This window comes from Dendrobates tinctorius, unplaced genomic scaffold, assembly GCF_039654945.1.
Source record: "Dendrobates tinctorius isolate UK_male_01 unplaced genomic scaffold, ASM3965494v1 ptg000171l, whole genome shotgun sequence".
NCBI classification, from domain to species: domain Eukaryota; kingdom Metazoa; phylum Chordata; class Amphibia; order Anura; family Dendrobatidae; genus Dendrobates; species Dendrobates tinctorius.
In genome coordinates, this window is record NW_027361838.1 from 10,398,649 (window position 1) to 10,424,689 (window position 26,041).

Below are 26,041 nucleotides of genomic sequence, written 5' to 3' on the forward strand. Positions count from 1 at the left end.
TGAGATCGGACACCATGTTGCGATTGGAAAACCCCTGATGTACCAAAACAGTGGAAACCCCCCACAAATGACACCATTTTGGAAACTAGACCCCCCAAGGAGCTTATCTACATGTGTGGTGAGAACTTTGAGCCCCCAAGGGCTTCACAGAAGTTTATAACATAAAGCCGTACAATTAAAAAATCATATTTTTTCCACAAAAATGATCTTTTCACCCCCAATTTTTATTTTTCCAAGGGTAACAGGACCCTAAAAGATATTGTGCAATTTGTCCTGAGTGTGCTGATACCCCACATGTGGGGGTAAACCACTATTTGGGCGCATGGCAGAGCTTGGAAGGGAAGCAGCGCCATTTGACGTTTTTGGCTGGAATTGAGATCGGACACCATGTTGCGTTTGGAAAGCCCCTGATGTACCAAAACAGTAGAAACCCCCCACAAATGACACCATTTTGGAAACTAGACCCCCCCAAGGAACTTATCTAGATGTGTGGTGAGCACTTTGAACCCCCCAGTGCTTCACAGAAGTTTATAACGCCCGGGCGTGAAAATAAAAAAATTGTATTTTTTCCACATACATGATCTTTTAGTCACCAATTTTTTTATTTTCCCAAGGGTACAAGGAGAAATTGGACCCCAAAAGTTGTTGTCCAATTTGTCCTGAGTACGCTGACACCCCATATGTGGGAGAAAACTACTGTATGGGCACATGTCGGGGCTCGGAAGGGAAGTAGTGACGTTTTGGAATGCAGACTTTGATGGAATGGTCTGCAGGTGTCATGTTGCCTTTGGAGAGCCCATAATGTACCTAAACAGTGGAAACCCCCACAGATGACCCCATTTTGGAAACTAGACCCCCTATGGAACTTATCTAGATGTGTGGTGAGCAGTTTGAACCCCCAAGGGCTTCACAGAAGTTTATAATGCCCAGGCATGAAAATAAAAAAAATTGTATTTTTTCCACAAACATGATCAATTAGTCTACAATTTTTTTATTTTCCCAAGGGTAACAGGAGAAATTGGATCCCAAAAGTTGTTGTCCATTTTGTCCTGAGTACCCTGATACCTCATATGTGGGAGAAAACTACTGTATGGGCACACGTCGGGGCTCGGAAGGGAAGTAGTGACGTTTTGGAACGCAGACTTTGATGGATGGGTCTGCGGGTGTCATGTGCGTATGGAGAGCTCCTGATGTACCTAAACTATTGAAACTCCCCACAAGTGACCCCATTTGGGAAACTAGACCCCCCCACAGAACTTATCTAGATGTGTGGTGAGCACTTTGAACCCCCAAGTGCTTCACAGAAGTTTATAACGCCTGGGCGTGAAAATAAAAAAATCATTTTTTTCCACAAAAATGATATTTTTGCCCCCAATTTATTATTTTCCTAAGGGTAACAGGAGAAATTGGACCCCAAAAGTTGTTTTGCAATTTGTCCTGAGTATGCTGATACCCTATATGTGGGGGTAAAACACTGTTTGGGCGCATGGCAGAGCTTGGAAGGGAAGGAGCACCATTTGGCTTTTTCAACGCAGAATTGGCTGGAATTGAGATCAGACGCCATGTTGCATTTGGAGAGTCCCTGATGTGCCCAAACAGTGGAAACCCCCCAATTATAACTCTAACCCTAACCCCAACACACCCCTAACCCTAATCTCAGCCCTAACCCTAGCCCTAACCCTAACCCTAGCCCTAACCCTAGCCCTAATGGGAAAATGGAAATAAATACTTTTTTTATTTTATTATTTTTCCCTAACTAAGGGGGTGATAACAGGGGGTTTGATTTACTATTTATGGCGGTTTTTATGTTTGGCAGCTGTCACACGCTAAAAGACGCTTTTTATTGTAAAAATAGTTTTTGCATCACCACATATTGAGAGCTATAATTTTTCCGTATTTTGACCCACTGAGTCATGTGAGGTCTTATTCTTTGCGGGACGAGTTGACGTTTTTATTGGTATTATTTTCGAGTATGTGACATTTTTTGATCGCTTTTTATTCCGATTTTTGGGACACAGAATGAACAAAAACCAGCGTTTCATGAATTTCTTTTGGGGGTGCATTTACACCGTTCCGCGTGCGGTAAAATTGATAAAGCGGTTTTATTCTTTGGGTCAGTATGGTTACAGCGATACCTCATTTAGGTTTTTTTATGTTTTGGCGGTTTTATGCAATGAAAACTATTTTATATAAAAAATAATTATTTTTGCATCACTTTATTCTGCGAGCTATAATTTTTTTATTTTTTTGCGGATGATGCTGTATGGTGGCTCGTTTTTTGCGGGACAAGATGATGTTTTCAGCGGTACCATGGATATTTATATGCGTCTTTTTGATCACGCGTTATTGCACTTTTTGTTCGGTGATATGATAATAAATCATTATTTTTTGCTTCGTTTTTTATTTTTATTTTTTAAGGGGTTAACTAATGGGACAGTTTTATAGGGCGGGTCGTTACGGACACGGTGATACCAAATATGTGTAGTTTTATTGTTTTTTTTTATTTTCAAAAAATGAATTTATTGGGGAATATACACATTTTTTTTACTAATTTAACGATTTTTTAAAAATTATTTTTACACTTTTTTTAACTTTATTACATTGTCCCAGGTGGGACATCACTGTCCTGTGACAGATCGCTGATCTGTCACATCACAGATCACTGTGACAGATCAGCGATCTGTCACAGGCACTGCTGCAGACTTCCTCATGCCTGCGCTTTGCAGGCAATGAGGAAGTCAGCTCCCTACAGGCCCCTGAAGGTCCCCGTCGTCATCTTGGATCCGGGGGACTGTAGGGAAAGAGCCCCTCGCAGCAGCGCTGCACATTGCGCTGCCGTGGGGGGCTCAGGGAAGCATGGAGGGAGCCTCCTCCCTGCCGATGCTTCCCTTTAACCCCCGGTAGACCGCGATCGTGTTTGATCACGGTGTACAAGGGCTTAACGTGTTGGGGGCGGTCCGTGACCACCCCTGACACATTGTGCCGGGTGTCAGCTGTGATAATCAGCTGACACCCGGCCGCGATCAGCGGCGCTCACCACGTGAGCGCTGCTGATCGCTATGAAGTACTATCCCGTCCCTGGGAATTAAGTCCCAGGGGACATGGACGGGTTAGTATGTCTCATGGCAGAAAGGGGCTAAATCACATAGATATGGCACACAAAACACTTAATAAGTAACGTTTTCCACATGTCTACTTTACATCAGCACAATTTTTGAACAAAATTTTATTTTTGTTAAGAAGTTATAAGGGTTAAAAGTTAACCAGCGATTTCTGATTTTTACAACACCGTTTTTTATTTACCACATCACAGTTGAAGTCACTTTGAGGGGTCTATATGATAGAAAATACCCAAAAATGATTCCATTCTAAAAAATGCACCCCTGAAGGTGCTCAAAACCACATTTAAGAAGTTTATTAACCCTTCAAGTACTTCACAGGAATATTTTTAATGTTTTTGAATAGTTTGACTTTTTCAATGTAATATTGGCTGGAATTGATATAGAAAGTCATGTCGCATTTGGAGAGCCCCTGATGTGCCTAAACAGTGGAAAACCCCCCCACAAGTGACCCCATTTTGAAAACTAGACCCCCAAGGAATTTATCTAGATGTGTGGTGAGAACTTTGAACCTCCAAGTGCTTCACAGAAGTTTATAACGTAGAACCATAAAAATAAAAAATCATATTTTTTTCCACAAAAATGATATTTTCCCCCTCAATTTTTTATTTTCCAAAGGGTAACAGAAGAAATTGGACCCTAAGAGCTATTTTGCAATTTGTCCTGTGTACGCTGATGCCACATATGTGGGGGTAAACCACTGTTTTGGCGCATGAAAGAGCTTGGAAGAGAAGGAGCACCATTTGACTTTTTCAATGCAGAATTGGCTGGAATTGAGATGAGACCCCATGTCGCGTTTGGAGAGCCCCTGATGTGCCTGGACAGTGGAAAACCCCAATTCTAATTACAACCCTAACCCCAACACACCCCTAACCCTAATCCCAACCCTAACCTTACCCCTAACCCTAACCCTATGGGGAAAATGGAAATAAATACATTTTTTTCAATTTTATTATTTTTCCCTAAGGAGGTGATAAAGGGGGGTTAATTTACTATTTATAGCAGGTTTTTATGTTTCGCAGCTGTCATACATGAAAAGATGCTTTTTATTGCAAAAATAGTTTTTGCATCACCCCATTTTGAGAGCTATAATTTTTCTATATTTTGACCCACCGAGTCATATGAGGTCTTATTTTTTGCGGGAAAAGTTGACGATTATATTGGTACTATTTTTTTGGCACATGAGATTTTTTGATATTTTTTATTATGATTTTTTTGGAGGCAGAATGAACAAAAACCAGCATTTCATGAATTTCTTTTGTGGGGGGTGTTTATACCGTTTTTGCTGATGATGGTGGTGGCTTGTTTGCTGTGGGAAAAGATGACGTTTTCAGTGGTACCATGTATATTTATATCCATCTTTTTGATTGCGTATTATTCCATTTTTTCTTCGGCTGTATCATGATAAAGCATTGTTTTTTGCCTTTTTTGAAGGGGTTCACTAAAGGGGTTAACTAGTGGGACAGTTTTATAGGGCGGGTCGTTACGCACACAGCGATGCTAAATATGTGTTCTTTTATTGTTTTTTTGTTTTGTTTTACATAAAGAAATGTATTTATTGGGGAATTTTTTTTTATTTATTCAGGAGTTCTTTAAAATTATTTTTACACGTTAATTTTTTTAAACTCTTTTACATTGTCCCAGGGTGGGACATTACTATGCAAAGTCAAATTGCTGATCTGACACTCAGCAGGCACCTGTGTTGCTAACATCTTGCTTTATGAGCTGGCTGCACACTGCAGTGCATTTGTTCCTAGACCTGGGCAGGTAAGTGTTGCTGCCTTTTTGTCTGCTGTTTAAAAATGAATTTTTGGAGACCTTGAGTCTTCTTTAGTGACTTTGCTATTTAGTTCATATAATGGATACAACAGGTTAGTATAATCTAAAAAAGATCATACTGAGTCTATCAGATAAGACCCTATTTGTGCTAATTTCTCCCACAGCTTTATCATTGTAAATCCACCTTTGGCGTTCAACATTGCCTAAATTCTTCTGAGCAGACCAATCTGGGCACCTCTATTTCTTTGTCTTTGAACCATTTTTTGTCAATCTCGACTTATGCATTGTTTTGATGTCCTGCTACAACACTTTGTTTTCCTTTTCATAATTTGTACTCTCAAGTACTATGTTTAATGCATCTTGTAGGATACTGCCATATAGCTCAGCATTGAGATCACCTTTGATACTATTCAAAAATTCAAAAATCTTGGCTGGGAAATAACCCCATATCATCAGGCTTCCTCCACCAAATTTGACAGTTCTTTCAATTTCTCAATCTGTTAGCCCCTTTTTCTCTTGTTTTTTTCCAGACCCATTTGCACCCATCAAAGCCCATTACATTGACTTTCATCTCAACGCTTCAAATCACCCATTTCTAATCTTCTACTCTCCACTGTTTCGCAAACTGGAGCTTACGCTTCTTATGACGATAATGAAGTTGGGGCTTCTTCACCTTTTTTCGGATCACCATTTCAGACTTGTAGGATATTGACATATAGGTCAGCATAAAGACCACCTTTGATACTAGTCAAGAATCCAAAAATTTTGTCTGGGTAAAAAAACCCATATCATCCAGCTTCCTCCACCAAACTTGACAGTTCTTTCAATTTCTCGATATGTTAGCCCCTTTTTCCCTTGTTTTTTTCCACACCCATTTGCACCCATCAAAGCCCATTCCATTGAGTTTCATCTCATCACTTCAAATCACCTATTTCTAATCTTCTACTGTCAATTGTTTTGCAAACTGGAGCTTACGCTTCTTATGATGATAATGGGGTCGAGGCGTCTTAGCCTTTTTTCAGAAATCCATTTCAGACTTGTGCAAAGTGTGTTGCATAGTGCTTGCATGGAAGTCTGTGATCTCACTATTACAAAGCATGAAAGCCACCTATATTGCCATCTATGTCGCTAGAACTGACAGAACTTGTGATGATTCAACTTGTTGACACCAATATTTTTCCTAGACATCCACCTCTTGGCTTTTGAATGGATGGACTAACTTCATTTTGTAGTCTTCAAACTATCATGACACTCACATGATGCAGTTTATCAATTTTCTTGGTTGAGAGACTGCTATTGATGAGCTAGATGATGCTGTTTCTCTTTTGTTGGGAAATCTTCTTCATGGTTGCTCCGTTTTTCAAACCAGTGACCTTTCACTTGGAAATCAACCTAATAACATGCTGAGCTATTAGGGAACGTGAGAACAGGTGGCAATTTGTAGTGTACAGGAAGAAAAAGATTTTTCCACTTCTAGGATCAAAACAGTAACAATGCAGTGACATGACAAAAAATCTGCATATCTGATCATATGGTCAAATGTATGTATGAAGTGATTGTCTATAAAATTATGGTAGTCTCATGTTCGAAGCAGTAGTGGATGGCGAGATATGGAGTCTGAAAGTCAAAATTTCAAAACATTTTTACCTTTTTGCTCATCAGTGTACAAGTTATTTATACCACACAGTAGTAATCATAGGTATTAGAGATGGTCAAAGGCATGGATGTTCGAAGGGGCTAGAACATCCAATGTTTGCCACGTTGTCATGAGCTGCAGTTCCCACACTGTCAAATAAAAGCGTGAGCACGCACCTGTGATCGGAGGTTGAAGGTTTACCTCTGGTCACTGGCCTCAGCTGATGGAACTACTACTCCCATCAGCCTAGGCCTGCAGCTGCTAATAACAGTGAAAGCAGACTGAGGCTTATGGGAATATTCATCAGCTAGTGCCTGCACTCTAAATAAATAATTCAGGCAAAACTGACAGCTGTCAACACATCACAGCACAAGAAACACCCAGTATTCGGGGTGCCGAACCTGAACAGTAACACAGACTTCCTGGTGAAATTCATTTTCGGGATCCGTGGTCAAATAGTAGGTGTTAGGTACAGACCCCAAGCTTTACTGTTTGAGTTCGCCCATCTCTAATAAGTATACTAAACACTATATGTATGCAGAAAAGGTAAAAAAAAAAAAATCTGCCCTTAAAAAAAAATCAACTGCCTATAAGGTCATGTTGATATGAAAAAATAACGCAGGTCTGCAAAAAAAAATTTTTCAGGAGCTTTTTTGGTTATTCCACGTAATCTTTATGTTTTTGAGTGCGATGAATCCGAAAATGACCTCCGTTTTGTCATAGGACATCACGCTTGTCTGACAATTTAAGTAACTATGTTAAATAAGACAATACCTGAAAATAAATTAAAATAGACTCATAAAATTAATTTTTTATTACAAATGTTTCATGAAAATCATTTTTTTAACTGCAATGAGTTCACTAACAGTTAGGAGTCAGGTTTCTGCGGTCGCTATGCAGGAATCCAGTCATAGAATCATAGAATCGTAGAGTTGGAAGGGACCTCCTGGGCCATCTGGTCCAACCCCCTGCTCAAAGCAGGATTCGCTAAATCATCCCAGTTAGATGTCTGTCCAGCCTCTGTTTGAAGACTTCCATTGAAGGAGAACTCACCACTTCTCGTGGCAGCCTGTTCCACTCATTGATCACTCTAACTGTCAAAAAGTTTTTTCTAATATCTTAGGCTAGTTTCACACTTGCTTTTTTTTGCAGCGCGTTTTTCCCGCAAAAAAACGCATTGAAAAAACGCATACATAAGCATACAACTGCTGCGTTTTTTTCAAGCATTTTTATGAGCATGCATGAAAAAAACGCAGCGTTTTTATGCGTTTGTATGCGTTTTTAGCGCGTTTTTACCGCGTTTGCGTTTTTTTCCAACATTTTAAGGTGGCCCCTACACTACCCAAACCATGACTTTACTAACCCTAACCCTGACCCTAACACTAACCCTAACCCTGACCCTAACCCTAACCCTAACCCTGACCCTAACCCTTAACCAAATCATACTTAACCCTAACCCAAACCCTAAACCCTAACTAACCCTAACCCTAACCCTAACCCTGACCCTAACCCTAACCCTGACCCTAACCCTAACCCTAACCCTGACCCTAACCCTTAACAAAACCATACTTAACCCTAACCCTGACCCTGACCCTAACCCTAACCCTAACCCTAACCCTGACCCTAACCCTAACCCTAACCCTAACCCTGACCCTGACCCTAACCCTTAACAAAACCATACTTAACCCTAATCCTGACCCTAACCCTGACCCTAATCCTTAACAAAACCATACTTAACCCTAACCCTGACCCTAACCCTAACCCTGACCCTAACCCTAACCCTAACCCTGACCCTAACCCTAACCCTAACCCTAACCCTGACCCTAAACCTTAACAAAACCATACTTAACCCTAATCCTGACCCTAACCCTGACCCTAATCCTTAACAAAACCATACTTAACCCTAACCCTGACCCTAACCCTAACCCTGACCCTAACCCTAACCCTAACCCTGACCCTAACCCTAACCCTAACCCTAACCCTGACCCTAACCCTTAACAAAACCATACTTAACCCTAATCCTGACCCTAACCCTGACCCTAACCCTTAACCAAACCATACTAAACCCTAACCCTGACCCAAAACCCAACCCTAACCCTGACCCTGACCCTAACCCTAACCCTAAACCCCCTTAACTAACCCTAACTCTAACTCAAACCCCTAAATTCCATGGTTAAAAAAAAAAAACGCATATGCAAAAAAACGCTTACATGAGCATGCCAGTGCGCACATATGCGCATCCATAGGCTATAATGGCCCTTTTTAGCGCAAAACGTGCGCATATGTGCGCATGCGCTTTTTTTCAGGGCCAAAAAATGCAACATGATGCGTCTGGAAAATCCAATCGCACACCCCAAAAAAACGCAGCGCATGAAAATCGCATACATGCGCTTACAAGCGCGCAAGTATGCGCACCCATGTTAAAGATAGGGGAAAAAACGCATGCGCAGGTTAGCGTTTTTTTCCAGCGCTAAAAAACGCAAATGTGAAACCAGCCTAATCTGTGTCTCCTCCCATTCAGCTTCATCCCATTGCTTCTAGTCTTTCCTTGTGCAAATGAGAATAAAGTTGATCCTTCTACAATGTGACAGCCCTTTAGATATTTGTAGACAGCTATTAAGTCTCCTCTCAATCTTCTCTTTTGCAAACTAAACATTCCCAAATCCTGCAACCTTTCCTCATAAGACAGGGTTTGCAGACCGGTCACCATTCTGGTCGCTCTTTTCTGAACTTGCTCCAGTTTGTTGATGTCTTTTTTCAAATGTGGTGCCCAAAATTGGACACAATATTCCAGATGAGGTCTGACCAAAGAGGAGTAGAGGGAAATAATTACTTCACGTGATCTAGACTGTATGCTTCTGTTAATACATCCTAGAATTGCATTTGCCTTTTTTGCTGCTGCATCACACTGTTGACTCATATTCAGTCTGTGATCTATTAGTATACCCAAGTCTTTTTCACATGTGCTGTCACTTAGCCCTATTCCTCCCATTCTATATATGCTTTTTTCATTTTTATTGCCCAGATGTAGTACTTTGCATTTCTCCCTGTTAAAAACCATTCTGTTAGTTGCTGCCCACTTCTCCAGTTTATTTAAATCTTTTTGAATCCTCTCTCTCTCTTCTCTAGTATTAGCTATCCCTCCTAGCTTTGTGTCATCAGCAAATTTAATCAGTTTACCCTCAATTCCTTCATCTAAATCGTTGATAAAGATGTTGAACAATACAGGGCCCAGGACAGAGCCCTGTGGTACCCCACTTGAGACATTCTTCCAACTGGATGTGCAGCCATTTACGACCACTCTTTGGGTCCGATCACTAAGCCAGTTATGAATCCACCTAACAGTTGCCTTGTCCATTCCATACTTAGTCATTTTTTCAATAAGGATTGTATGAGAGACTTTGTCAAATGCTTTGCTGAAGTCAAGATATACTATATCTACAGCATTTCCTTGATCCACCCAATCAGTAATACCGTCATAGAAGGAAATTAAATTAGTCTGACATGACTTATTAGTTACAAACCCATGCTGACTCTGTTTAATCACTTCATTCTTATCCAGGTATTGACATACATGTTGTTTAATAATTTGTTCAAACATCTTTCATGGTATAGAAGTCAGACTCACCGGCCTATAGTTGCCTGGGTCCACCTTCTTCCCCTTTTTGAAGATAGGAACAACATTTGCTCTTCTCCAGTCTTCTGGCACATCTCCTGTTCTCCAAGAATTTTCAAAGATTATGGAGAGGGGTTCAAAAATTTCTTCTGCTATCTCCTTCAGTACTCTGGGGTGTAATTCATCTGGACCTGGAGACTTGAATTCATTTAGGTTAGCTAAGTGTTTCCTCACTATCTTTCTGTTTATAGATATCCTGGATTCTTCTATTCCCTTAATAGGACAGTGAATAACAGTTGATGTTACATTTCCTTTCTGAGAGAAAACAGATGCAAAATAGGAATTTAAAAGTTCAGCCTTCTCAACATCCTGTCTTACCATTTCATCATTTTCATCCTGTAAAAATCCTATAGCATCTTTGACTTTTCTTTTACTTTTGACATATCCCCAAAATCCTTTATTATTGCTTTTGACATCTCTTGCAAGCCTCAATTCATTTTCAGCTTTAGCTAATCTGATTTGTGCCCTGCAGGTTCTGCAGACAGCATTATATTCTTCTTTAGATATGCCTCCCTCTTTCCATTTTATAAACATTTTTTTCTTCCTTTTTAGCATGTGCTTAAGTTCTGTGTTCATCCATCCTGGTTTCCTTAAATGCTTCCTATTCTTCCCTCTTTTCGGAATTGTTAACAACTGTGCTTTGAGAATTTCATTTTTCAAGATTTCCCATCCTTCCTGGACATTTTTGTCTTTAAGGATATCCAGCCATTGGATCCCTCCAATTCTCTTTCTGAATCCCTTAAAATCTGCCTTTCTGAAATCTAACCTTGACGTCTGAGTCTTCACAGGTCTTCCGCCTCTAGTTATCCAAAATTCTAAAATAGCATGGTCGCTACCTCCTAGGGTCCCAGCCACTTTTACCTCCTCAACCATTTCCTCCCTGTTTATAAGGATTAGATCCAAAGTAGCAGTTCCCCTTGTTTTCTCCTTTACCTTTTGGAAGATAAAGTTGTCAGCAAGAGAGGATAAGAATTTCCTTGACCTGTTAGTTTTGCCTGAGAGAGATTCCCAACAAATGTCTGGATAGTTGAAATCTCCCATGACAACTATGTCATATTTTTTGGAGAACTTGGCCATTTGATGCATAAAGAGTTCATCCATATCTTCAGCTTGCACAGGCGGCCTGTAGTAAATGCCTACAATGGTGTCCTTTCCATTGTTCTGTCCTTGTATTCTTACCCAAACAGTTTCCACAGAACTCCCAGTCTCTGAAGCTTCAATCTCTGTGCAGATATACGCATTTCTAACATACAATGCGACACCCCCTCCTCGTTTATCAAGTCTGTTTCTTGCAAATAAGTTGTATCCTTCTAGTCTTGTATTCCAATCATGTGTATTGTCCCACCAAGTTTCAGTGATTCCAATGACATCATATTTCTTTTCCTGTGTTAGTAGTTCCAATTCTCCTTGGTTGTTGCCCATGCTTTGTGCATTAGTATAGAAACATTTTAGTTTGTGATTGGTTTCTCTTTCTCCAATATTTTTATTAATTAGATTCTTTCGTCTTTGTTCTTCCTTTCCACTTCTAATAGCAGAGTTCTCAATAGCATTTGTCAGGTGTATGGCTTTTTCTGCCTGTGTGGCAGCTCACTAGCAACCACTTAGCAATGCACCAGCGATCCACATCATTGTCGGGATCGCTGGTGCATCACTAAGTGTAATGGTACCCTAAGTCCTTCCATCCACCTTCTGAGCATGCTCATGAGACGATCTCCCATTGGAGATCTGGAGTCATGTGCTCAGGTCCCGTTCCAGATTTCACTGGTCCATCTCGGAGATCTGGAAGCTTCTGGAAGGTCCCGGTTGCTATAAAAAGCGTGCATGGCTGTTCCGCCATGCGCTAGTATAGACTATACTTACTGCTGTGTGAATGACGATGAATGCATGATTCTGGTGAATGACTCATTTGAAACCCCAATCCTTTGATATTACACTTGTGTGAGGGATTGAGTTTAGTACCAGCGCCAGCGTGCCTCTGCTTCATTGTCATCAGCTGCTAGCATCCGACACTGCGCTTGCGTCTAGCATTGTCGTATAGCGGCAGTGTCCTATGCCGCGCTGCAGTAGCAGTCCACTTAAGTATTCGCGGCTGCGACGCTACACACACGGTAGGTCTAGAAGGACTTAGTACCACCATCTTTGGCTATTCCTGTGACCTTATACCGTGTGTGTAACTACTCTGAGTAATTGTGACCTTAACAGGCTCAGCTCTTTTGTTTATGTTCATAGGCATCTCTGTGATTTAACAAAGATTGCTCTGTGCACTCGGGTGACGGTTAACCCTGTGCACAATACCGCCATATTGCTTCTGCCACCACTTAGCAGCGGTTATTTCACCTACTGCACGGTGGACCCCGAGCGGCGAATGCACTTTATTTATATTTTTTATTTAGTGCATTCCGCCATTCCTTACATTATACTAGCGCCAGGGTCTGGCTAGTGATGGCAGAACAGCAGCAACTCTTGCAGTGTATTCGGCAGCTTGAGGGCCGGTTGGCCACTCTTGAGAGGGCTCTCTCAGCTGGGCAATCCACCGAAGCTGCTGTGCAAGCAATCACTGACGCGGTTACGCGTATGTCCACGTCCTCACATGCGCCGACAGTTACCCGCCTCCCGTTGCCCGATAAATTTTCTGATGATGGCGCCTCCTGTAGGGGTTTCATCAGCCAGTGCTCTATCCAGCTGGAGCTACTGGCTGCGCGATTCCCTATGGAGCGGGCCAAGATGGGGTTTATTGTCTCCCTTCTGTCGGGCAAGGTGTTGGAGTGGGCTACGCCACTATGGGAGCGTGGTGACCCAGAGGTTCAGACTGCTGCTCAGTTTTTAACAGCTATTAAGCAGGTCTTCCTCGGTCCATGAGTCACGCACGACATCTCTCTTCAGCTTCTGGCTTTGACCAAGGGATCCCTCTCGGTTAGTCAGTATGCCGTTCGTTTTCGGACACTGGCTTCCGAGCTGGAGTGATCAGACAAAGCCCTTATCCCTGTGTTTTGGAGAGGTTTGGCGGAGCACGTCAAAGATGCTCTCTCTACCAGAGAGGTACCCGCAACTTTGGAGGTGCTGATTGCCATTTCCACACGCATTGACCTCCGTTTTTCGGAGCGCGGTATGGAGCGTGCTCAATCCAAGTGGAAGGATACCTCAGCTCCCAACTTTTTTGAGCCTCTGGAACCACCCGAGCCCGAGATTCCACCCCCTGAGCCCATGGAGGTGTCTCGCGCCGTTCTCGAGGCGTGTCCAGCACAAGACTCCATTTGCGGTTATCGTTGTCAACATGCTGTTACTCCAGACAACAGCGCCCCGCAATGGCCAAACTCTGTGCCACCGGGTAAGACCTTTGTCCCTCATCACCTTCGACTGAGGGTTCTTGCGTGGGCACATGCTTCCAGGAGGGGTGGTCACTGCAGCTATATGCAGACCACAAAACTCCTGGCTAGGTCTCATTGGTGGCCGCACAGGGCTCGGGATGTAAAAAATATATTCGGGCCTGTGTGTTTTGTTCACGGGATAGCCTCTCCAAACGGAGAGTGGCGACGCCCGCCGACACACGGCGGCGTCCCACTTTAACTTCCGCTCCCATTGTCTCCCATGTGTCCCTTCTTAAACCTGGCGATCTTGCCATCCCTGATGCCTTCCGCATGTCCTGGGTTTCCTTGTCACCTACCCGGACATCAGACTTGCCTTCGGACGAGTCTGAAACCTACACCACTAATAGGCACAAGTTGGTGGGTCGGAAGTCTCAGGGAGGGGGCCCTAGGAGGGGGGTAATGTTGGGAGTCAGGTTTCTGTGGTCGCTATGCAGGAATCCAGACCCTCACATTCTGCAGTCTCCTGCTGTTTATCTACTGCAGAGGAGATTGCAGAGGAGATTGCCTTGCAGCAAATCTCTCCAGAGGCTAAGTCCTTCCATCCACCTTCTGAGCATGCTCATGAGATGATCTCCCATCGGAGATCGGGAGTCATGTGCTCAGGTCCCGCTCCAGATCTCATTGGTCCATCTCGGAGATCTGGAAGCTTCCGGAAGGTCCCGGCTGCTATAAAATGCGCGCATGGCTGTTCCGCCATGCGCTAGTATAGACTATACTTACTGCTGTGTGAATGCATGATTCTGGTGTATGACTCATTTGAAACCCCTATCCTTTGATATTACGCTTGTGTGAGGGATTGAGTTTAGTACCAGCACCAGCGCGCCTCTGCTTCATTGTCCTCAGCTGCTAGCGTCCAACATTGCGCTTGCATCTAGCATTGTCGTATAGCGGCAGTATCCTACGCCGCGCTGCAGTAGCAGTCCACTTAAGCGTTCGCGGCTGCGATGCAACATACACGGTAGGTCTAGAAGGACTTAGTACCACCATCTTTGGCTATTCCTGTGACCTTATACCGTGTGTGTAACTACTCTGAGTAATTGTGACCTTAACAGGCTCTGCTCTTTTGTTTATGTTCACAGGCATCTCTGTGATTTAAGAGAGATTGCTCTGTGCACTTGGGTGATGGTTAACCCTGTGCACAATACCGCCATATTGCTTCTGCCACCACTTAGCAGCGGTTATTTCACCTACTGCACAGTGGACCCCGAGTGGCGAACGCACTTTATTTATATTTTTTATTTAGTGCGTTCCGCCGTTCCTAACACTAACACACACTAAAATTGATTCTTCTTCCCTGTGAGGCTTCTCTTGGTACATTTACGCTTGTGAGTAGCATCTGTAATGTCTCTCTGAGGCGTCCAACAGTAGTCTGCCATCATTGTAATGCTCCATCTTCCCTGGTATCTTCTTTCCATCTCTTTAATGTCCTGGTGGAATCGTTCACCTTGCTCTTCACTCACAGCTCCCAAATTTTCAGGAAAGTTGTCAAGGTGGAAATGGAGGAAGTGCACTTTCAAACTCATCAGGCAACCTAAAGCTTGAAATGCTTTCAGCTTTCGTCCGACGATTTTTTTGTAGTCAGGGTCTTTGTTATTGCCTAAAAATTTTTCTACGACCTCTTTAAATGCAATCCACCCTTCTTTTTGAGGATGCGTCATGGTATTGATAAACTCTTGATCAGCTATAAGCCTTCTAATGTCTGGTCTGATGAGCACACCTTCCTTCAATTTTGCCTCCGAGAGGCCTGGAAACTTGGTGACCAAGTATTTGAAGCATTCTCCATCTTTTGGAAGTGATTTTACTAGTTGCTTCATCAATCCCAATTTGATGTGGAGAGGTGCTAGAAGAACTTTATGGGGAGGAACCAAAGTTTCTCGGAGGACATTTTTTTCACCAACTGTCAGCACCCTCAGCTGCCAATTCTTCTTGGTCCAGTGATTTTGTCAGTCTCGACTGTCCCATAGACACAGAAAACAAGGGTATTTGGTATACCAAGCTTGTTGCCCGAGCAGCGTGCACAAGACTTTCAAATTCCCGCACACTTGCCAACCGTGGTCTTCATATTTAAGTTCACGAAGAACCAATTCCAAGTTCTCGTAGGTTTCCTTGAGGTGTACGGAATGACCTACAGGGATGGAGGCATAAAAACCGCCATTGTGGAGTAAAACTGCTTTGAGACTTCTTTTTGAAGAATCTATAAAAAGACGCCATTGCACTGAATCATATTGGATTTTGAATTGACCCATCAAACCTTCGACATCGATGCAATAAACCAACTTATCTTCCTGGGCAAAGTAAGGAAAGAACTCGCCTTCACGATGTCTGAACCATGAAAAAGACACTCCTGGTGACAATAAATTCTTGCTTTTGAGCCTTGATCCGAGTAACTCAGCGGCATCTTTGGGAAGATTCAAGTCTCTTACCACATCATTCATCTCCTCCTGGGAAAACAATTTTGGTCATGTATCATCTTCAAAGTCAGAACTTGATTCATCATCTGGTTCAGGTATGACTCCACCTTCTTCGGAGCTAGTTATGTCTTCCAAGGTAGCAGGGGCCTTGGATACAGGTATATCTGTGCCATGGGGGATGGGATGAATTGCTGAGTGAATATTGGGGTATGAAATGGAATGCTTCCATTTTGAATTATACCCTTTCACATCGCATGAGCAAAAGTAACAATCATCAATATGGTTCTTTTGCTCTCACCATACCATAGGAATCCCATAACGGAAAGCTTTTTTCTTACCCTTGAACCAATTTCGGAGGTCCTCAACACACCGTTTGCACACTTTATGAGGCGCCCAAGCTTTATCTTGATCTCCAAGCTTTAGTCTGAAATATGCAAATTATACTTTTTTCACAAAGTCTGTAATATTCAGCTGTTGCTTCAACACTGTATATTAACCACAAATGTAACAGAAACCTTCAGGCAAATTAATACACTTCCGCTGAGCCATAATGTTAATTTTGGGAAACACGGTTGAATATGACGAGCTAACACGAACTGAGATTAAAAAGTGTGAACAGGCAAGAACCAAGATAAAACAATTGAAACAAGCACGGGCATGTCAGAGCCCGCTCATTCAGCTTGCAACATGTTGATGCTGGTTTCATTAGCTCACTCTGCAAGCTCTTTTCTTTGAAAGTTATATTTTTTGGCATTGTATATCATCATTGCATTGATGTGAATTAATTAATAGTAATTTTGACTTTCAAAACCCTAAGATTAAAAAAAAACAAAAATTGAGAAAAATGTACTAAATTTGAAGAGAATTTTGCATTTTGGGGCAAATCCTGACGTCCAGGATTTTTTCAATATTTTTTTCGTTTTCAGCATACCAAAATACATGGAAATTAGATGAAAATAATCAAACAGCTTTTTAGTCGCAGACCTGTGTAATTGCTGTGCTGGTACATTCATATTGATAACCTGTCCTTAGGATAGGTCATCAATACCAGATCAGTGGGGGGTGAGACACCCATCACTCCCGCTGTTCATTCTTTTTTACATTTATTGAGTGCTTTTTCTGGTGGGTTAGGGAGCGTTTCCACATGAAAAGACGTTGTGTGCACATACACTATCATTGTCCGTTTTTGTAAGCTGAAACCCTATAAATTAGATAAAATCAAATGTCATTTGTAAGTGCTTACATTTTTCAGCAACTGTTTCTATTTGTGTAATAAACTTGATTAGCTATGAACAAATGATTTCTGCAATGATGCTTTTGAATAATTTTTTGGATGTTAATTTTCAATATATTGTAGCAAGAAAATACAATAATAAAAAGTAAGCAATGTGTTTTCCCATGGTTTGACTTATTGAAATGTTATTTTTGATTAGTTTAGCTTAATTGAAAAGGAGAATAAAACTGCATTTCGGGTAATAAGATTTATAGGTAACATTTTATTTTTATTAAATTACTATTATGACTAATCTGTACACAAAATGTGGTTTCAATTTTATAAAAATGGCAATCTAATTCCATGATACATATTGGTCTTATTGCATATATCATTTGTCATTAAGATCATATGACTCTTCCATTGGAAACTGATAAATGACAAAATATCTAATATTGAGAATGCCTTGTGCCCCGAGTTTGCGAGGTCCATGTTCATGTGTGATATTGTATGAAGGAAAATAACATTTATATAGATCTGTGACTACACAGTGCTGTGAAAAGCTATTTATTTTTCCCCTGATTTTTTAGATTTTTCCTAATTTGTCTTGTTTAAATGTTTCATATTGAACTAATCATAATATTATAAAAAGAAAATATAAGTAAAAACAGCATGCAGCTTTTAAAAGTCTATGACATATGCTGAATTTGAATTTTCGGTTTTATTTTTAAACTATATCATCCACGTAAATAATTATTGCACCCTTAAACAGTACAATTGGCAGTAATAAATGTAATCAAAGATTTGCCATAAATTGTGATGAGTCTTGTACATGCATGTGGAAAAATTTTGACTCTACTCTTTGCAGAATTGTTTTAATTCAGCTACATTGGGTAGTTTAGGTACAGCAATTTTCAAGCATGAACTGCTCACATTTGATCTTGCAACTATTGAAGTCAGCAATTTGACATTGCCACTCCAAAACCATATTTTTTTGTTTTCAGCCATTCAAAGTTTGACTTTTTTTTGTGCTCTGGATCAATGTTGTGATCAATAACCCAACTGGACTCTTGAGCTTTAGGTTATGAACAGGCAGACAGGCATTAGCCTTCAAGATTTTGTGAAAGAGCAGAATTCATGGTTCCATTAATTATGTTGTATTGTCCAGATCCTGCAATACCATTGTCGTCCCACAGCATCACACTATGACCAGAATATTTGACTGCTGGTATGATTTTCTTATGGTGCAATGTGGTGTTAGCTTTATGCCACATGTTCTTACTTTTACTCTTTAATCTAAAGAATATTACACCAAAATACTCTGGGGATCATTTATGGTCTTTTTGGTCACCAGTTGGATGTGCTTTGCAATTTATCCAAAAACTGGCAATTTGGCTCCATGTCTTATTGTGGAATTATGCTAATTATACATAGTTATGCCAAGTAAAGCTCATCACAGTTCTTCAAATGTTATTCTGGATTCTCTTTTGGCTTCCTGAAAGAGTTGATGATGCATTCTTTCTAGAAATGTTCATTGGTGAACCACTCCTGGGAAGGTTTAAAACTGTTCCATGTTTTAAACAATTGTGGATAATCTAAGCAATGTATTTGTAACTTTCTGGATGAGTAGATTTCATTTATTTTGCTTGATATTTGTATTTGGATCTCCTTAACATGTGATACCATATGTTATTTTACATTTCCAGAAAGTTCAATTTATTGATGTTTAAATTCAACAGGTCTGGCAGTAATTATAGCTGGGTATCACTAGTGAAAGTAAATGTGAGCCCAAATGTCAATTGAATTTGATCAGGTGGTGTATTTAATAGTTAATGAGACAATTAGACGGCAAGGTCAGGACTTGCGGAATTAAATCAATATTTAAAAACAGCATTTTCTTACCTAATTTGCTTATTTTTGTCACATAATAAAAGCTGTTGATGATCTAAAGCATATAAGACCGATAAATTTGAAAAAGTAGAAAAAAAAATCTTGAACTAAGTTTATTTTCCTTGAAATATTTAAAGCATAGCCATTGTTTAAATTTTTATTTTATAAATCAATACTACATATGAAAATAAGCAAATTTGCATATCTTATCAGAGAAATCTGCTTCCTTCTCTGCCAGGACTGATCAATCGTAGGGATGAGCAGACCTATGGATGTTCTGGCTTGTCGGATTCAACCGAACTGTAGTCCTAAGTTTGGTTTGGGTATTAGCACTCTACCCAAACTTAAACCCGAACAACATAGAATTCAAGGGGGACCTAGACTTTAATGCTGTAAAATGGTCAAAGTTTGGGTTATGAGGCTGCAAAAATAAGCAAAATGGGGGTAAGATCAGGTAAATTGCCCTGCAAACAAATGTGGATAGGGAAATTTATTAAAGGAGTTTACCCACAAACAACATAAACTTTAAAGTTGATTTTAATAATAATTTCCACCAAAAAATCTTCCTGTGCTGAGATAATCTTATAAATGTACCCCTGATATGTACTGTGAAATGGCTGTGTATGACCGTACAGGGACATGGTGTGATCATACCATATCTCCTGGGCAGGGGAGGAAGCAAAAGAGAGTATACAGACATTACAGCAGGGAATCACAGCTGAATCTTTTTTGTGAGATAAAGCATATCTCTGGCAAAAAGTGAAAAATCAGAAAAAACGGCACCAAACTGTTGACTGCAGTCAGAATCAGTCCATAGTATAAAGCATTCCACCTGATAATGAGCTAGGTGGTGCATGAAAAATGTATTGAAGACCAAGTGCATTCAATATTGAAAAAGAATCAGCACACACCATTGCTTCTTAAAAAAGATTAATGTCCTGCCATATGGTATAGTGCCAAAGAAAAAGACATATTTGAGACTGGCTAATAAAAGGAAAAGATTAATATGGGCAAAAGACACTGGACAGAGGAAGATTGGAAAAAAAGTGTTATGGACAGATGAATCCAAGTTTGAGGTGTTTGGATCACATAAAAGAACATTTGTGAGACACAGAACAACTGAAAAGATGCTGGAAGAGTGCCTGATGACATCTGTCAAACATGGTGGAGGTAATGTGATGGTCTGGGGTTGCTTTGGTGCTGGTAAAGTGGGAGATTTGCACAAAATAAACGGGATTTTGAATAAGGCAGGCTATCACTCCATTTTGAAGCACCATCCAATACCCTGTGGACAGCGCTTGATTGGAGCCAATTTCATCCGAAAACCGGACAATGACCCAAAGCACACATCCAAATTATACAAGAGCTATTTAGGGAAGAAGCAGGCAGCTGGTATTCTATCTGTAATGGAGTGGCCAGCGCAGTCACCAGATCTCAACCCCATTGAGCTGTTGTGGGAGCAGCTTGACCATATGGTACGCAAAAAGTGCCCATCAAGCCAAACCAATTTGTGGGAGGGGCTTCTGGAAGCATGGGGTGAAATTTCTCCAGATTACCTCAGCAAATTAACTGCTAGAATGCCAAAGGTCTACAATGCTGTAATTGCTGCAAAGGGAGCATCCTGTGACGAAAGCAAAGTTTGAAGGAGAAAATTATTATTTCAAATAAAAATCTTTTTTCAAACCTTGATCATTTTCAGGACTAGATTTTAAATTCATTTGGTGACTCATTTGAATAATAAAAGTATGAGTTTTCATGGAAAACACAAAATTGTCTGGGTGACCTCATACTTTTGAACGGTAGTGTAAGTTCAAATAATATATTTACTCATCCAGGGAGGCCTAGGTAGGAAGTCTCAGGTATTGCAGAGCAGTGCAGCAATCAGCTTACGTGTCCAACAAAGCAGGTTAGAGCAACACGAACAGCAGGAAGCAGGAGGAATACTGAAAACCGGAGTATGCAGCAGAAACTCTGAGAGCGGAGAAACAGGATATCTACAACGGTTCACAGAAGCAGGCACAAAGCCAGGAAGCCACCCGGGTCAGGAGTTGGACACAGGTAGAATACTCTAGTACAGACTAAAGGCTGGGGTGGAGTTATAAAGCAGGAAGACACAGGGCACATGAGACAAAAGACGCCATCTTGAAAGAGGGTAGGAATGCCCAAAAGGTAATCAAAAATGTTCAGAGTCCTGACAGGAAGTGAGGAAGAAACGTTATCCTTGTAGTGGGGATCTGGAAGTGTGGCAACCCAGTAATCAAAACTGGTAATAATATGGGCATCTCGACTGTCATTGTGTAAGCACAGCAGCATATATCAACTCATATGTGCCAAGCTGACCAGAGGCAATGACAACCGACCTCCAGACCCGACCACTACCTTTATTGACCAATTCTCCACCTGGCTTCTTCACTTTCTCTCAGCTGACATTCCCTCCATCATCATGGGTGACTTCAACATCCCCATTGACACCCACCAATCGGCAGCCTCCAAACTCCTGTCCATTACTTCATCTTTTGGACTTGCTAAGTGGTCTTCCTCAGCCACCCACACAGACGGACACACATTAGACCTGATCTGCACCCATCTCTGCTCCCTATATAACTTCACAACCTCCCCTCTGCCTTTATCTGACCACCAACTACTCACTTTCTCATTCCTGTCCTCCTCACCTATCACCCATGTCCAGCAACAAGCGCATCCCCGCAGAAACCTCACACATATAGACACTTGCAAACTCCCTGACTCTATTCTGCCACTGTCCTCCATATCTTCACTCCACAACACAGACACTGCCACTAGTTTCTACAATACTATTCTTGCATGAGCCACGGAATCGGTCGCCCCTGTCATGCATAGAAGAGTGCGATGAATCAATAGACAACCTTGGCACAATAACATCACTAAAAAGATTTGGCAAGTATCACTGCACTCAAACAACCAACACTCGCATACAAATCAGCTCTCACCTATGCTAAACATGCATACATATGCATACTACAATTTTGTGTGACATATCTGCAATTTAAGGGCATGAAAATGCAAAGTTGGAAAATTGCAAAATTGTCCACATTTTTGCCAAATTTCTGTTTTTTTTTTTTACAAATAAACGTAAGTCATACCGAAGAAATTTTACCATTATCATGAAGTACAATATGTAACGAAAAAACAATCTCAGAATCACCGGGATTCGTTGAAGCATTGCAGAGTTATTACTTGTGCGAGAAACTCGCGCAAGTCTCTCACCAATACCCAGCACTGCCATCGGCACTCAGGTCCAGAGCGCTCAGCTGCATAAAAGTACATGCAGCCGCACAATCTGGTCCCGAGTGCTGGCAGCAGTGCCGGGTATTGAGGCAAGAGACTTGCGCGAGTTTCTCGCATTGCAGTTGCAAGTGCGACCCCGGACTTACTATGCAATGTTTTTTTCACTTGAAAAAGACGATAGTGCAGAGTTGAAACACATTGTAGAAGTAAAGACAGTTCATGTTGGTCCTAAGGATTCTTTATTACAGCAGCGCAGCCTGTAATCATGTTATTGTACAAATTGGTCAAATATCCTGGAGATGATCATCCCCAGCCAGCTATGTGTACATAGGAGTTATGCCTGACCACAAAAACGCAGCTAAATTGCCACAAGTTATTTATTTTACATTTCAATATACCTATAAAATATTTGTCTGCAGTGCTTTGGCTCCAAAATATGTAAACAGAATTGCCACAAAAATGATGGAGCTCTGAGTATTCTTTTCACCCCTTAACCCCAGGAGGTATTTTCATTTTTGCAATTTCGTTTTTCGCTCTCCTTATTCCCAGCGTCATAACTTTTTCATTTTTCTGTCAATATGGCCATGTGAGGGCTTGTTTTTTTGTGGGATGAGTTGCACTTTTGAACGCCACATATGGTTTTACCAAGTCGTGTACTAGAAAACAGGAAAAAAATTCCAAGTGCTGTGAAATTGTAAAAAAAAGTGCAATCCCACACTTGTTTTTTGTTTGGCTTTTTTACTAGGTTCATTAAATGCTAAAACTGACCTGGCATTATGATTTTCCAGGTGATTACGAGCTCATAGACACCAAACATGTCTAGATTCTTTTTTATCTAAGTAGTGAGAAAAAATTCCAAACTTTGTTAAAAAAAAAATAATTGTGCCATTTTCTGATACTCGTAGCGTCTCCATTTTTTGTGATCTTGGGTTGGGTGAGGGCTTATTTTTTGCATCCCCAGCTGACATTTTTAATGATACCATTTTGGTGCAGATACAATCTTTTGATTGCCTGTTATTGCATTTTAATACAATGTTGCGGCAACAAAAAAACATAATTCTGGTGTTTTGACTTTTTTGTCACTACGCCATTTAGAAATCAGGCTAATCCTTTATTTAATTGATAGATCGGGCGATTCTGAATGCAGCGAAACAAAATATGTGTATGTTCGATTTTTTTATTGTTTTATTTCGAATGGGGCAAAAGGGGGGTGATTTGAACTTATATATTTTTTTTATATTTTTAAAAACATTTTGGGAGACTAGAAGCTGCCATAGCCCAATCGGCTCTGCTACATACAGGCAATGATCACATCACCTCTATATAGTAGAATTACTCACTTGCTTTGAGTGCCAACCACTGGGTGCTCACAGCAAGCTGGCAGTGACAATCATAGAGGTCTCCAGGAGACCATTGCTTGTCATGCCAACCCACCGGGTGGATTTCTGGCTCGATTGCCGGAAGTGAATGTTTGACAGCGGTATTTAATGGGTTAATATCCGCAGGTGGATCGCGATTCCACCCGCGACTGTTCCGGGCACTTGTCAGCTATTCAACACAGCTGACATGTAACGGGAAAGACGTGGGCTCACCACTGGAGCCCACATCAAAGGGAGAAGTCTGGTATCAGCGTAAATGTACGCCTGATGTCATAAAGGGGTTATATGTTTCTTTTACATATTTTATGTTTTTTTCAACTTAGTGTTAATTTTAGATTTGTTTTCAATGGAATGAAGGGGCACACAAAAAAAACTATTACAACTTCACAGAACAGCAACAAATGGTGAAGGTACTCAGTTCAAAATTAAAAATCCAGTAAAAAGTCCACTTTAAAGCCACGCAGCGTGTGTGTGTGACTCCATTAAAAAATAGACGGATACTTAAAATTTTCCATACATACACCATATAGAGCTGTCTGTTTGTCAAACAGTATCCCATATCTGCTGCTTGATTACAGTCAAATCGATACAGACACAGCCTCTGTGTGTGACTCCATCAAAAAATAGAAGGATAATTAAAATTTTCCATACATACATCGTATAGAGCTGTCCGCTTGTCAAACAGTATCCCATATCTGCTGTTTGATTACAGTCAATACAGAGACAGCGTCTGTGTGTGACTCCGTTAAAAAATAGACGGATACTTAAAATTTTCCATACATACACCGTATAGCGCTGTCCGCTTGTCAAACAGTATCCCATATCTGCTGTTTGATTACGGTCAAATCGATACAGAGACAGCGTCTGTGTGTGACTTCGTTAAAAAATAGACGGATAATTAAAATTTTCCATACATACACCGTATAGAGCTGTCCGCTTGTCAAATAGTATCCCATATCTGCTGTTTGATTACGGTCAAATCGATACAGAAACAGTGCCTTGTGTGACTCCATTAAAAAATAGATGGATAATTACAATTTTCCATACATACACCGTATAGAGCTGTCCGCTTCTCATACAGTACCATATCCATGCTGGTATTTTTGGTACATTTTCCCAAACATGAGGAAGTCTGGTGGAAGAGGCTGCATACATGGGCGGGGGCCGCAGCTGGTACTGATGGTGGTGGTGGTGCATCTGCTGGTTATGTCAAAAGCACAATAGCAGCTAAGGCAGGAGGTGTTGAGCCTGCATCATCGTCTGGCACAAGAAGGCCTTTAAGGTTCCCTTTTCTTGGAGTAGGTAAACCGCTTTTAAAGCCAGAGCATCAGGAAGAGGTTTTGGCTTACATTGCCGAAACAGCCTCCAGCTCTATTGCCTCCTCTTCTGAAGTTACAAAAACTGCAAGCACTGAGTTGTCAGTGCAGGCTTCTGGTCAGGAACAACACCTTTCCTTGTGTCATTCACCCACACCAAAAGTGAAGGATGCGGCAGGCCACACTTCAGATTACTCCATGGAGCTGTTTTCACATACCATGCCTAGGTTATTAATTCACATCCTGAATTCCCCAGTCCAAGATGAATCTGACATGGAGTGCACTGATGCACAGCCACTGCTAGATGATTCTGCTGGTACATTGACCCAGAGCAATACATTTGCCTTGTAGTCTAGTGAGCCAGAATCAGACCCTGATGAAACTCAGGTGCCCCTTCCCGCATACTTTACCACCTTACACGGTGACACTGAGGAAGGTGCAGATGAAATTGAAGAGGAGGTGATGGATGACCCAGTTGTTGACCCGGATTGGCATCCATTGGGGGAAGATGGTGCCGCTGGCAATAGCTCAGAAGAGGAGAAGGATCCGCAGGAGACATCGACATCGCAGCAGCGGTTATCTGGCAGGCCCGTAGCTGTACCAAAACTTGTTAAAAAAATCAAAAAGAGTTGCAGGACAGCTTGGCCAGATGGTCAAATTTGCACACCGTGCAAGCCCTGAAAATTTATACCATAGTAGGAAGAGTACGGTGTGGCACTTTTTTGACAAAATCTTATTGATGAGGCAAAGGTTATCTGTACGAAGTGCAGAAGGACCTTTAGCCGAGGTAAAAATCTCTGAAATTTAAACACCAGTTGCCTTCTTAGACATTTAACCACCATGCACTTGCAAGCATGGATGGACTACAAACCTCAGGTAGCACATGTGCACCTGCTCCGACTGAAAGTAGCCAGCAACGCTACATTGCTTCCCCCACTGAAAGGCCACCACCAGCAAGAAATGTTGAGGTGTCGTCGCAAGGCCAAA